Raw genomic sequence first — 14,248 nt, forward strand, 5'->3', positions numbered from 1 at the left:
CCATTTGGTGTTTTATCATGGGGATGTCATATTTCGGAGGATGTTGTGTCATAGTGAGATGATTTGTCTTCTTTCTTCAAGTTATTTCTTGGCCTATCGATGTTGCAACAACATCATTTTGAATTTTGATGGTCTTTGCATCTGTTTGGCCTTTTTTAGTATCATTGCCATTTTTCAATCATTTGTTATGGTTTGGGATGGTCGGTTTTAACATCTCATCTACATCCTCTCAATCAATCATTTTTACCGTTTTCTCTTTCATTCTTTTCTCGGGGTTTATTTCTGTCCCACATCTGTCTGTCAGCTTAGGCTCGGGGTAGAGAAGAAGACCAATATTTCTTCTTTATGGGTCCCCTCTCCCCATAGCTACATGTTAGATCCATAAAAGCAGGGTCCTCCTTATATGTTGTATCAATATTTTATGCAATCTGATGTTGTATATACTTCCTTCTATTACAATGAGCTGCAGAATATGTTGGTGCTTTAATTAACACGATTCCCTTTATTAACTTAGTTGCTTATCTCTGTATATTGTCTATGGATGATCGGTGAAATTAGGCTGGAAAAATTGGAATTTCTTTCATTTTTAGAAAGTTCCTTTGTGATTATATGGAGAATGAATTTCCTTGTAGTGTTTCCTTCTTGTCTGGCACCACAGTTCTGATTAAGAACTAGCACACGGATAATGGATATCTCTGTAGCAGAGCAGGTACACTAAGAAATATAAAGATCAATGGCAGACAAACACAGCAGGGCCTTAACAATAGTGCACATTACTGTAATTATTGTCTGCAATAATATGGGATCCGTTATCCAGAAAACTTCGATTTACGGAATGGCCATCTCCCATAGACCCATTTTATCCAAATAATCCAAATTTTTGAAAAAAATGTCCTTTTTTCTGTAATAATAAAACGGGAGCTTGTACTTGATCCCAACTAAGATATAATTAATCCTTATTGGAAGCAAAACCAGCCTATTGGGTTTATTTAATGTTTACATGATTTTCTAGTAGACCTGAGGTAGGAAGATCCAAATTACAGAAAGACCCGTTATCCAGAAAGCCTCAGGTACCGAGCATTCTGGATAACAAGTCCCATACCTGTATATTTTTTATTAAACATTACTAATTTCTAGATCTTAATATTTTATCTAGATGAGCAATAACAATTAGCAATAACTTACAGGGCAATTGTCAATGACTCCCAATAAAGCAAATAATTAAAAAACTATTAACAAATAACCAATAAAGACCTATTGAAAAGTTGCTGAGAATTAGCCATTCTATAACATATTAAAAATTAACTTAAGGGCAAAGACACATGTTAAGATTCGTTGAGATTTAGTCGCCCGGCGACAAATCGGCTCTTCTTCTTAGGGCGGCTAATCTCCCTGAAATGCCTTCTCGCCAGCTAAAATCTAAATTGCCAGCAGGATGGCACTCGGAGTGCTTTGTTTTCCGAAGTCGCCCAAAGTTTCCTTGTGAGGCACTTTGGGTGACTTCGGAAAACGAAGTGATACGTTCGCCATCCCGCAGGACATTTAGATTATACAGGTATGGGAAAAGATAAACCGGGGAATGTAATAAAAGTTGGTAACGGAAAAACTATTCGCAATGAGAAAAGTTATGCAAAAAATTTTTAATTTGCGCAAATTTAATATAGCTATTGCGAACCCGGAAACTGTTTAGTGACCACTTCTGAAAGTGAAAGACCGTGAATTTTATAGTTTGTGCCAATGTGCAGTAAATGTAATAAAACTTCTTACTGAAAAAGTCGTTATGTCTGCCTTAAAAGATTACCAGGGGAATGTAATAAAAGTCGGTAACAGAAAAACTATTCGCAATGCGAAAAGTTATGCCTTTGCGCGAACAAATTTTGCTTTGCGCAAATTTAATATAGCTTTTGCGAAGCCAGAAACTGTTTAGCGACCACTTCCGACTGTTTGCGGCAATGCGCAGTAAATGTAATAAAACTTTTTAATGTCGTTATGTTTGCTACAAAAGTTTACGACACCTTCGAGCACTTCTTAAGAGTGTGAAATTAAAATTCGCAATGCACAATTAAAATTCGCAATTGTAATAACAGTTTAAGGATCAATATTACATTGCGAGATGTGGATTTTTATTCTTATTGGTGCGAATTGTTTTGCTCTTTGCCACTTTAATTACATTCCCCCCAAAGAGTCTTTCTGTAATTTGGATGTTCGTACCTTAAGTCTACTTGAAAATCATATAACATTAAATAACCCCAAATAACTTCCAATAAGGATTAATTACAGTACCTATACAGTACCACGGCTTCACTGGACGGAAGCCGTGGTTATAGGTTTACCCACTGAATCTATCGTTATTTGGTGTTGCTATAGCAGGAAGACTAGTGGTCCATCTCTAGACAGAACAGAATAAATATGATCTTGGTGCTTATAGGATATATTACATTGATCTGTAGATGGAACAGGCTCTAAACTAGTGCTTCCCATAGAGGGAACCCCGGGGCTTCTCCTGAAGGCAAGTTAATATAAACTGGGGAGAAAGCATATTTGCTCTCCTTGAAAGCCCAGTTTGAAGGTCAATTAGGTTGAGATTAGGGGTGACAGTATTTTGGCCGCTGTAGATATTGTTGAGGCTATAGCTGAATAACTGATAATACCCATGTATTCCCATATCTGTAACCTTGGTTAAAAAGAGGGAGCTGAAAAACAACCACGGTTCTAATGATTCATTCCAACACAGAAAAGCAATTGTAGTGTCCCCTATGACTCCTACTGTGACCACGACCCGTATTAACCATTCCAGATTACCAACAGAAAGCGACCTGAGACCACTGTGGTATTTGTGCCGTGCAGCAGCTCTGGAAGAATGAGAGACACTTAAAACGGCAGCACTTGGAATCAGAGGCAGTGCCTCATTGGTACCCTGTTAATGTGTCTGTGGGCTTTGCTCGCAGTTGAAACATTACTTACTGGAGATGCCGGGAGAGTAAATGAAACCACTGAACCTTAAATGCACATACAAGTATAAAATGTAAACCATTGATGTTGCAGAAAATAATGGAGCTCTAATAATGTGTTGAAGAGAAACCCTTAAAAATCCAGTCTGAACCCCAATAACAAGACTACAATACTGCAGAAAATATTGATATTGTGTGTTGTGTAGCAATGGGAGGCTTCATTTGTTTATTTCAACATAATACCTCGATATCCATGATCTGTATAAAACCACTTGGCCTTCTATTTTATACCTTTATATGGTCATAGAACAACCCCTCAGCAACTTCTAATATCCTTATCATTTACAGTAGTGGGTACATTATCCCTTATAATACATGAGTGATACTCAGAGTTCCCTGTATAACTCAGCCTGCAGCCTTGTGCCTTTATATGGTCACAGAACAACCCCTCAGTGACTTCTAATATCCTTATCATTTACAGTAGTGGGTACATTATCCCTTATAATACATGAGTGATACTCAGAGTTCCCTGTATAACTCAGCCTGCAGCCTTGTGCCTTTATATGGTCACAGAACAACCCCTCAGTGACTTCTAATATCCTTATCATTTACAGTAGGGGGTACATTATCCCTTATAATACATGAGTGATACTCAGAGTTCCCTGTATAACTCAGCCTGCAGCCTTGTGCCTTTATATGGTCACAGAACCTTTCAGTGACTTCTAATATCCTTATCATTTACAGTAGGGGGTACATTATCCCTTATAATACATGAGTGATACTCAAAGTTCCATCTCACTCTGCAGCAGACACATTGCACTGATAAGGTTAATGTTGGCTTTCAGTATTTTTCTTCTTTTTCCAACATAAATCATTATCCTCCTGATTATATTTTTATTATAATTTGTATCCATTGCTATTAATTCTATACAGGACTCGTCACACTATGTTCAGATGCAGTGAGGCAGTGCCTGGTAGAGCTACAGTCTGTGCTTAATACGTGGGGCTTGGCAAGTTATAGGGAACTTGTGCAGAGTCCATTTTTGTTGAGTCTGAAAGTTTTCTTTGTAACATTCATTATTATAACATGAATTATAACATCTGGGGCATATTTTCCAATTTCTGCAGGATAATAGCACCATAATTAGTAGTGAAGCCTTTTCTTTTCTAAAGCATTATACTGAATTATATTGTGGTTCATACTTGGGCCAGGATGACTCGGGCTGCTTTGTCTGACCTGCTGTTCATAGGAAATAATTTGCTTCAAGTACAAGAGAGAGAGAGAATAACTAAGTGGGCTCAGATCCCGGAAATGGACTGGGCAGGGGCTGATGGATTGGAGCATCATTTTCCAATATATAGTCATGGACTGAGAATTCCAGTACAAGACTATGGAGGTATCTTTATATACATATAGGGGCAAATTTACAACCTTTTTATTTTCTTAGTGCTTTTCTTTACATGATATTAGGGATGCACTGAATCCACTATTTTGGATCCGGCCGAACCCCCGAATCCTTCGTGAAAGATTTGGCCGAATACCAAACTGAATCCGAATCCTAATTTGCATATACAAATTAGGGGTGGGAAGGGGAAAACATTTTTTTGCTTTCACTTTCCCATCCCTAATTTGCATATGCAAATTTGGATTCGGTTCAGACGTGCAGAAGGATTCAGCCGAATCCTGCTGAAAAAGGCCGAATCCCGGCCGAATCCCGAACCGAATCCTGGATTCGGTGCATCCCTACATGATATCAGTGTCGGACCGGCCCACCGGGATACCAGAAAAACTCCCGGTGGGCCCAGTTGTCAGGGGGCCCTTGAGCTGCTAAAGATTTGGCCTATTTCATGGCTATTTCCTATTTCTTTGAGAACAAAGAGGTTAAATATATGGAATAATAGATTATAGTATGTAAAGAATAGAGACTAGGAGAATAGAGGTTGAGTGAGGAGAAGAATAATAATAGTGGGGGCCCCCGGTCTGTGGTTCTTGGTGGGCCCCTGGTCTAAGGTTTTAGGATGGGCCCCTGGTGTCCCAGTCCGACACTGCATGATAAACTCTATTTTCCATCTATTTGGCCTCTTTGTTCCCATAAATAATTAGGGAACAAATATAAAATTATTACAAATGCTGAGAAGCAGGAGGGCCCACTGACATCTGAGCCCACCGGGAGTTGTCCTGAGCCAGTCCGAAACTGGTTTCCTTTTCTCCATGTTATAATAAAACAGTAACTTGTAACTTATTCTAACGAAGAGGTAATTAATCCTTACTGGAGGCAACACAATACTAGTAGATTTATTTTATGTTTAAATAATTTTTTTTAGCAGACTTAAGGTATGGAGATCCCTTATCCAGAAAACCCCATGCCCCAAGCATTCTGCATAACAGGTCCCACACCTATATGTATGTTTATGTGTATATTTATATAGTGTATATATATATTTGCTGTGGGTTATTTGTAAGGTTGAATTTGATGGACAATTGTCTTTTTTTCAAAGCAAATTAAGATATGTAAATAGGGGGTTATTGATAAAAATCCGAATTTATCTCATTATTTTCTGAAATATACGCCGACCAAATCCGCACGGGTTATTTCCCCTTATTTTTATTCCGGAAAAACATCCAGTGCGGGAAAAAAATCTTACGAAAAATCGAAACGTGCGCATTTTTTGTATTTTCCACTCGAAAACCAAGAAGTGTTTGGATTTTTGCACAAAACTTCTCCCATTGACTTATATACAACCTCGGCAGGTCTGCGACGCAGGATTTTCAAATACAGACTTTGGGGTATAATAAATCATGAAAAATTCGGATTTTAAAGTTAAAAAAAATCTACATTTTTGGAATTCGGACTTTAAAGATAACCCCCTATTTGTCTGGCCATAAGAATATGCAGCAGAACATCAGTAATTAGAGGGTTCTCCAGCCGAGAAAGCTAAATGCCAAATAACAGAGCTGCACATATGAACCAATGTTCTGATGTATTTACCATAACAAATATTTTATAATTAGATGCATTTTATCTGCATGAAGCAAATGGCCATTGCACAAAAACATCATTTGAAAATACAATAGTGTCGGATAAATCAGTGCAGGTATTGTACAGACTGAGAAACGGGGCCCATATAAAAGCAACTCTCCCTCTGGCTCTGTGATTTCATGTTAATGCGAGCCCGTTTGAATAGATGCGCCCGCAGCGTCGCATTGAGTCAGCCATCTAAATCCTCTCTATAACAATAGTGACTCATCCCGGGTCTAAATTTGTAGTAAATTGCCTCGGCTTTATGTGTTTGTTTGGAAATGTCAAGGTACACTTCTCTCTTCTGTCTCGGGCTGCCTTTCAAAAACAGTATTTTTTTCCCCCATAATTGATGTTCTTTAGGATGATAAAAAAAAAGAAATCGTAAGTGAGTGGCTCCTGCTTGTTATTTTTAACTGCTTGGCACAAATAACTTGGGACTCATAGCCCTGCTACTTTGTTCATTTGGCCAAGCAAAAGGCGCTTCGGTTTTTTTTTTTTTTAATATCGGCTAAAGTCTCACTTGCGCTCTGAGCTGAAATTGAAGAAGACCCTGAGAACCTTTTAAGGAGCGGAGCGAAAAGAACAGGCTAGTGCTAAATATAAAAAATACAAGGGTTAAGGCGACCTGTAAGAGAGCTGCCTGTTATACAGTAGAACTTGGCCGTCTTTGCCTCCTTCGATCAGTTGTTGCAACAAAAGAAGCAGCAGTCGTAAAATACGAGGCAGGTTGGGACTTGGTAGAACTAGACACGATCTTCAAATATATCTATTAACTCAAAGATCAGCCCATGGGTCTCAACTACCTGCTAATATTCCTGAAATTATATTTATTGTTGGTTATGTCCCTTATCCATACAAACAACAACCGGACCTGCAACTAGACATTAATCAAACCTTAAAAAGAAGTGAATGTTAAATTGATGAGGGGGCTATTCTGGTCATTTTCCCACCAGTCTGACCACCAAGTAGTCAAGGAAGTTATCAGGAGAGAGAAAGAGGCTGCTCTGATGTTCTTCTGCTTAGGAATAAAATTAGAAACCTTTCTCAAATCTTCCCTAAGCAGAAGAACATCAGAGCAGCCTCTTTCTTTCTCCTGACAACTTCCTTGACTACTTGGTGGTCAGACTGGTCAGAAACTGACCAGCAGGTGGCGCTGTTGTAACAAAATTCATTCATATTAACAGTACATGTATCCCTTAATATCTTGGTATTAAATAAAAATAAATAATGAATGAACATTGCAACAGTGCTTAGAATAGCCCCCTCATCAATTGTACATTCACCTATTTTTTAGGTTTACTTATCCTTTAAGCCTTTGCCACTTTTTTAGTTTTTATGTTTTACTACAGTTTTACTAATGAAGGTGAATTGCCCTTTAAGCTGTGGGTCTAACGTCTTATCTTATCTAAAACTGTTATAAATGTATCAAGTATGTATTCTGGGCTCTCTCTGCCAAGATCCAATTAAGTTAGAAACATTTTATCGTTTTTGGCTGTTCAGTGCAGAGAAATCGTGACTTTCCAATACAAATGAGGGACTGCGGGTTGACCTGTCAAAAGAGGGACTGTCCCACTCAAAACGGGACAGTTGGGAGGTATCTCCAGCTGAAAAATCCCGCTCTGCCCCTCTGCATCTCCTGCCGCCTCTCTCACCAGCACATACCGGTGCGTGTCAGTTGGTGGGGGGAGTTTTCGGAGCGCTGTCTGTGTCCGGGTTTTTTCCCGGTGTCCCGCCAGTCCAGTCCGACCCTATTCATGGACAAGTACCAAAGTAAACATGCACAATATCCCTGGGGTGAAATAACTAGATATCTTTTATATATTTATAGAATGGTTAATTCTAAACAACTTTTCGATTTGTCTTCGTCATTTATATATTTTTATAGTTTTTTTTTATTTCTTCTGACTCTTTCCAGCTTTTAAATGTAAAAAAACAAATGCTGCAAATCTATTGTTATTGCTGTACTATACAAGAAATCGAAACTACTTTCACTTGCTATATTCCTGGTTCTGCCAATTGACTTTTTTTTTTGAAAAGGAGTAGATTATAAAAAGGTTCCCTGTGGCTGCAGCATAGAGAAGGAGGGGTTGTTTATACAGAGCTCATTATAGTAGTTTTTCAACACAAGGCATCATATAGAGCAAAGGTATATATATATATATATATATATATATATATATATATATATATATATATATATATATATATATATATATATAGGCTTTTTAGCAGTGCAAAATAAACTCTTAGGGTGGTGCTGAGAGGCCACATAGGCTTTTGGTTGGTTAAAATTCCTGCATGCAAATGTAACTATATGCAGAATTGTTATTTTAAGATTAGATAACAAACATACTTAAAGGGGAGTTTTGCTCCCCTTTAAAGGCTACTCCCCCCAAATAAAGTGTTGGACAGTAACAAATAACCTGAATATCAATTTTACTTGTTCTGATGTGGAATAAATGAAAAATGAACTTTCTCTGAACATTTTCGGGAAGCTATTTTGGAGCTGTGGGAGGGCTGCATGCTCTGCCTCTTAGTGATTCGTCTTTCTCTAGCCCGGATTCTATTCCTGTTCCCCCTAATTATATCTTTACACAACATTTCTCTGTGCAGATGGGACGTAATTAAAGATCATTGGTTATAAAATATCAAACCAGCTTAATCCAAAGGCTGCCCCCCCCCCAAATGTTTTTCTTGTGTTTAAGATCTAACAGAAATATTGATTTGGGGTCGGCCTGTGGGAAAGCTCTCCTAGGATATCTGGATAGCAGATGCTGAAAACGTTTTTGGCTTCATATCCCTCCTCCATTTAGGGCTGTTCTTACCCCCTCTTTATTCCCATCAATGTCCTTAAATGCATCCCTGTTTCTTTAAAGCTGCTTGATGGGGACAATGGGGTAAACTTATCAAAGAGTGAAGTTCCGCCACTAGAGTGAAATTCCGCAGCTCTCCATTCATTTCTATGGGATTTTGAAAGGCGTATTCATCAATGGGTGAAAGTGAAATTTCACCCTTTGATAAATACGCCTTTAAAAACCCCATAAAAAAGAATGGGAAGTGGCGGAATTTCACTCTAGTGGCGGAACTTCACTATTAACTTCACTCTTTGATAAATATACCCCAGTGTGAGATGCTACAAGGTTGCCCCGGGCTCTCACTTATCTAAAACTCTGGGCTGACTCCATTGGAGAATTCTTTAGCCTGTGGGGTCATAAGGGATCTATGATGTCACCAAGGAGCCTGTGGAAAGGTGGGCTCTGATTGGCATATAATTAAAGCTGGCCATAGATATAATCAGACCAATCGAAGTTTTGTACGTTTTTTGGACCGTGTGTGGATCGTCCCGAAATTTTTTGTACCATGACGATCGGTCGCTTAATCGATTGGACAGGTTGAAAGATTTCTGACGGCTAACGATAATATCTTTCCATGTATTGCCTATCTGACAACATCCAGGACTGCCATAATGGGGGCACAGGCAGGCCCGGATTTGTGGCGAGGCCACATAGGCCCGGGCCTAGGGCAGCAAAATTTTTGGGGCGGCACGCCGCCCAGCCGCATCTTTGAAGCAGTGGGGACTTAACGCTCCCCAGCGCTTCTGCCTCAGCGAGCGCCACAGCCGGTGCTAGGACCCTACGGACACAGGGCGGCGCGACCAGAAGCAGCAAGGGTATGGATTGTGCGGCCTTGGGGCGCCGCTTTGTTAAATCCGGCCCTGGGCACAGGGGTGACTATGGTCCCGGGCCCGGCAGGTTCGTGTTCTAAGGGGGGCCTGGCCGTGCTGTAGAAGAAGCTGCAGAATAGAATGAATCAGCCGCGATGGAAAAGAATGAGGAAGTCGAGATGGAAAATAACGAGGAAGCCGAAAAGAAAAAGAACGAAGAATACCGCTCCAGAGAAGAAAAAAGAAGCTGCGACAGAAAAAAACGAAGAAGCCAGCTACGGAGATGAACCCGCTACGGAGAAGAACGAAGAAGCCGCAACGGAAAAGGACATAGAAGGCTGCTCAGCTAGGAGGATTACCGCCATCTACCAAAATTTAGGCTAGTGGCAGACAGGGAGATTAGTCGCCCAGCGACAAATCTTCTCTACTTCGGGCGACTAATCTCCCCAAATGCCTTCACGCCGGCAAGAATACGAATCGCTGACGGGATGGCATATGAATCGCTTTGGATTTCTGAAGTTCCCTAACGAGGCAAGTTCCGGCGACTTCGGAAATCCGAAGCAATTCGTATGCCATCCTGCGGGTGATTAGTTTTCTTGACGGCGTGAAGGCATTTGGGGAGATTAGTCGCCCGAAGTAGAGAAGATTTGTTGCTGGGCGACTAATCTCCCCGTCTGCCACTACCCATAAAGGTAAATTCCACAGAACACCAATCTTCTTTTTTTTTTTTAACCACCTGGCCACCGATTAAGTAATAATAAAACAGTAACTTGTACTTGATCCCAACTAAGATATAATTAATACTTATTGGAAGCAAAACCAGCCTATTGGGTTTATTTAATGTTTACATGATTTTCTAGTAGACTTAAGGGATGAAGAAAGATCCATTATCTGGAAAAACCCAGGTCCTGAGAATTCTTGATAACGGGTCCCATACCTGTACAATGATTCTACAGTCACCTTAACAAACATGTATTTGTTTCTTAGCGAGAAGGCAATTACGTGCAACCGTACCTCTTCTGTTCCATTGGGGACATTATATATAGGGTGAAGAGTAATTAAAGAATATCATTGTGGTGTCGTGTGGTGCCCTTTAAAGAGATACTGTCATGGGAAAAAAAGTTTTTTCAAAATGAATCAGTTAATAGTGCTGCTCCAGCAGAATTCTGCACTGAAATCCATTTCTCAAAAGAGCAAACAGATTTTTTATATTCAATTTTGAAATCTGACATGAGGCTAGACATATTGTCAATTTCCCAGCTGCCCCAAGTCATGTGACTTGTGCTCTGATAAGCTTCAATCACTCTTTACTGCTGTACTGCAAGTTGGAGTGATATCAACCCCCTCCCTTTCCCCCCCAGCAGCCAAACAAAAGAACAATGGGAAGGTAACCAGATAACAGCTCCCTAACACAAGATAACAGCTGCCTGGTAGATCTAAGAACAACACTCAATAGTAAAAACAGCAGCCTGCCAGAAGTGCAGGCACAAGTCACATGACCAGGGGCAGCTGGGAAATTGACAAAATTTCTAGCCCCATGTCAGATTTCAAAAAAATTGAATATAAAAAAATCTGTTTGCTCTTTTGAGAAATGGATTTCAGTGCAGAATTCTGCTGGAGTAGCACTATTAACTGATGCGTTTTGAAAAAAACACGTTTTCCGATGACAGGATCCCTTTAAGTAGCAACCTAAATCTGTGGAGTGGAGGAAAGCAGGACTTGTGTATGACTATCATTACTCATTGAGCAGCGACGCTCCTGGTGTCCTGTAGTACGGAGAGCTGGACACATGCTGGGCAGGGAGATAGAACAGGGTGAGATAACATAAACCACCCCCTGGTGTACAATGTCCTTATCACAGGGAATAATAGAGGGGTAAATTAGCTGTAACTGTTGGAAGTCTTTATATAACAGCGTGTTGATGGCTTCTATAGAGAGGAAACATCTCTGAGCAGAAGAGAGAAATTCATCTGATACGGCCCCCGCATGGAGCACCAACCCACCCCACGGTTACCATGGTGCCAGCACAGGCTTATATGTCCTTGTATGTTATTAACTGCCCACTCAGCGGAGAGGAGAGTGATCTGCACCGTGTGGGGTAGGAGATAGCAAAGGAACGTCATGGCTAAATAATAATATCCCCAATACTATTTTGGAAGGAATATCTGGCGTTTGGGGGGCACCATCCCTGGAAGTTAAAATATTGACTAGGCTAAAATTGTCACCTGAAAGCAGTGCCTTCCTGGCTGTTTATATTCTGTGCACTGCTGCTTCTGACTCCAAAGACAATGTAGCAGAAACCAGCTGACCTGGGGCGTAATTAATAAGTATTGCATTGTAGATGTTCATTGATAAAGTGGCCCTTTAAAGGGGTGGATCACCTTCAAACAACTAGTTGTTTTCAGATAGATCACCAGAAATAATGACTTTTTCCAATGACTTTCTATTTTCTGTGTGAGACAGTTTTTCTAATATTGAAGTGGAAAGTGTCATTTTTCACCTTCTAAAGCAGCTCTGGGAGGGGGGTCGCCGACCCTGTAAACTGTTCTAAATGGATACATTTAGTTGATACATTTCTTATCTTTGTCCCTGCTGAGCAGAATCTCTGGGTTTCATTACAGGCAACTGTTAGAATTGATACAATAGTTGTTAATACTCCAGAGATGCTGCTGAGAAATGGATCAACTCAGTGTTGCAAAACAGAGCGCTTCGTTTTTTGTAGTCGCCCGAAGTTTCCTCGTGAGGCAACCTTGAATGACTTCGGAAAACAAATCGATTGAGTGCCATCCCGCCGGTGATTATGATTCCAGTCAGTTCGGGGAGATTTGTCGCCCGAAGAAGAGGCGATTTGTCGCTGGGCGACTAAATCTCCTCGAATCTTCACGTCTGTCTCTGCCCTTAGTGAAAGTTGGCACCAGGGTTAGGGTTGCCACCTGGCCAGTATTTTACCGGCCTGACTGGTAAAAATGATGGTTGACCCCAATGTTATTAATTGGGAAAAAATATAAATATATAGGCCGGTATTTTTTTCCAAAAAAGGTGGCAACCCTAACCAGGGTGCTGATCCCAAAAACTGAAGGGGGGCTTGTTTCATGTATAAGAGGGTGTGAAAAGACAAACATATCTAGTAATGATGTGTATAAAGGTGTATTCTGAAAGAACTGTACATTATTTACCCTGAAACCCACAGTTTTTTTTTATCTCAATTATTTGCCAGCGTTGGCAGGAGTCGTATCAGTAAGTACAGTAGGCAGGTCCGGACTGAGAATTAAAATAGGCCCTGGTATTTCAGGTACACAGAGGCCCAATCAGCCCCCGCCAGCCAACTAAATACTGACTTTCTATGGGACCTTATAGCAGCCCCTCTGGCATTTGCCAGAACCCACAGATTGCCAGTCCGGGCCTGTCAGTAAGTGCCCACCGTCAGGCAAGAGTCACTTCTGCTCCCATTGACCAGTGGTTCAGTCCCTCCAAAGAGCGAGATTAGCAGTTGTCTTCAAAGGGGATAAGACCTTCTGCCAATTTAACCGCCCGCAGTCGGCTTTTTATCTCAGTCGGCTTTTTATCTCAGCTTCTTCCCTCCTTCCCGTCAGAATGACTGCCACGGGCTAATGACATATACTGGAGAATTAAGAACGTGGCTGGTATTTCCAGCAGTGCAGCGCTGCTCAGGCTGTCATGAAAGGCTTTACTTGCTATGTCCTTAATGCAACTAACACTTACTTGGGTAATCTTCAAAGCCATAGGGGTTAAAGGGGAAGTAAATTAAGTTTATTGTACAGGCTATGAGCAAATTTATGGCCTCTTCCTGCTGAATTGTGCTTCCTGCTATATTCTCCTATATTCCTACTATATGCTTCCAACAGCCAATGAGATTTATCAGGCACAGGTATGGGACCTGTTATCCAGAATGCTTGGGACCTGGGCTTTCCAGATAATGGATATGTCTGTAAATGGGATCTTCAGGCCTTAAGTCTACTAGAAAATCATGTAAACATTAAATAAACCCAATAAGCTGGTTTTGCTTCCAATAAGGATTAATTATATCTTAGTCAGGATCAAGTCCAAGCTACTGTTTTATTATTACAGAGAAAAAAGGAATTTTTTTTTTTTAAATTCAGATTATTTGGATAAATTGGAGTCAATGGGAGACGGCCTTTCCGTAATTCAGATATTTCTGGATAACGGGTTTCTAATAACGGATCCCATACCTGTACTAATTATAGATAAACCATAATATTGGCTGCATCTCCCAGCATCTTTCATCAGCCGTGGTCTATAATTGTCTATAACTAGTGATGGGCGAATTTCTCCCGTTTTGCTTCGCTGAAAAATTTGTGAATTTCCTGCGAAATTTGTGAAACTGTGAAAAATTCGTGAAAATTGACGCCCGCGTAAAATTTGGACGTGCGTCTGAAAAGTTGATTGCGTCAATTTTGACGCTGTTGTTAAAGTCAATGGGCATCCAAATAGAGTTGACGTGCACCGATTTTGACACAAGCGACTTTTAGGACGCGCGTCCCAAATTTTCCCCTGCACATTTTTGCGGGAGTTTCGTTAATTTATTCGCCGGCGGCGAAACACAGAAATTCACCTCGAATTCGCGGCAG

General features: G+C 40.5%; 1 protein-coding gene across 1 annotated transcript in view; it reads left to right on the forward strand.

The window, feature by feature from the left end:
* prickle2.S (prickle planar cell polarity protein 2 S homeolog) overlaps nt 1-14,248 on the forward strand; it is a 251,230-nt gene that overhangs the window by 84,765 nt on the left and 152,217 nt on the right. The window lies entirely within an intron of this gene.

This window comes from Xenopus laevis, chromosome 4S, assembly GCF_017654675.1.
Source record: "Xenopus laevis strain J_2021 chromosome 4S, Xenopus_laevis_v10.1, whole genome shotgun sequence".
Classification (NCBI taxonomy): Eukaryota; Metazoa; Chordata; class Amphibia; order Anura; family Pipidae; genus Xenopus; species Xenopus laevis.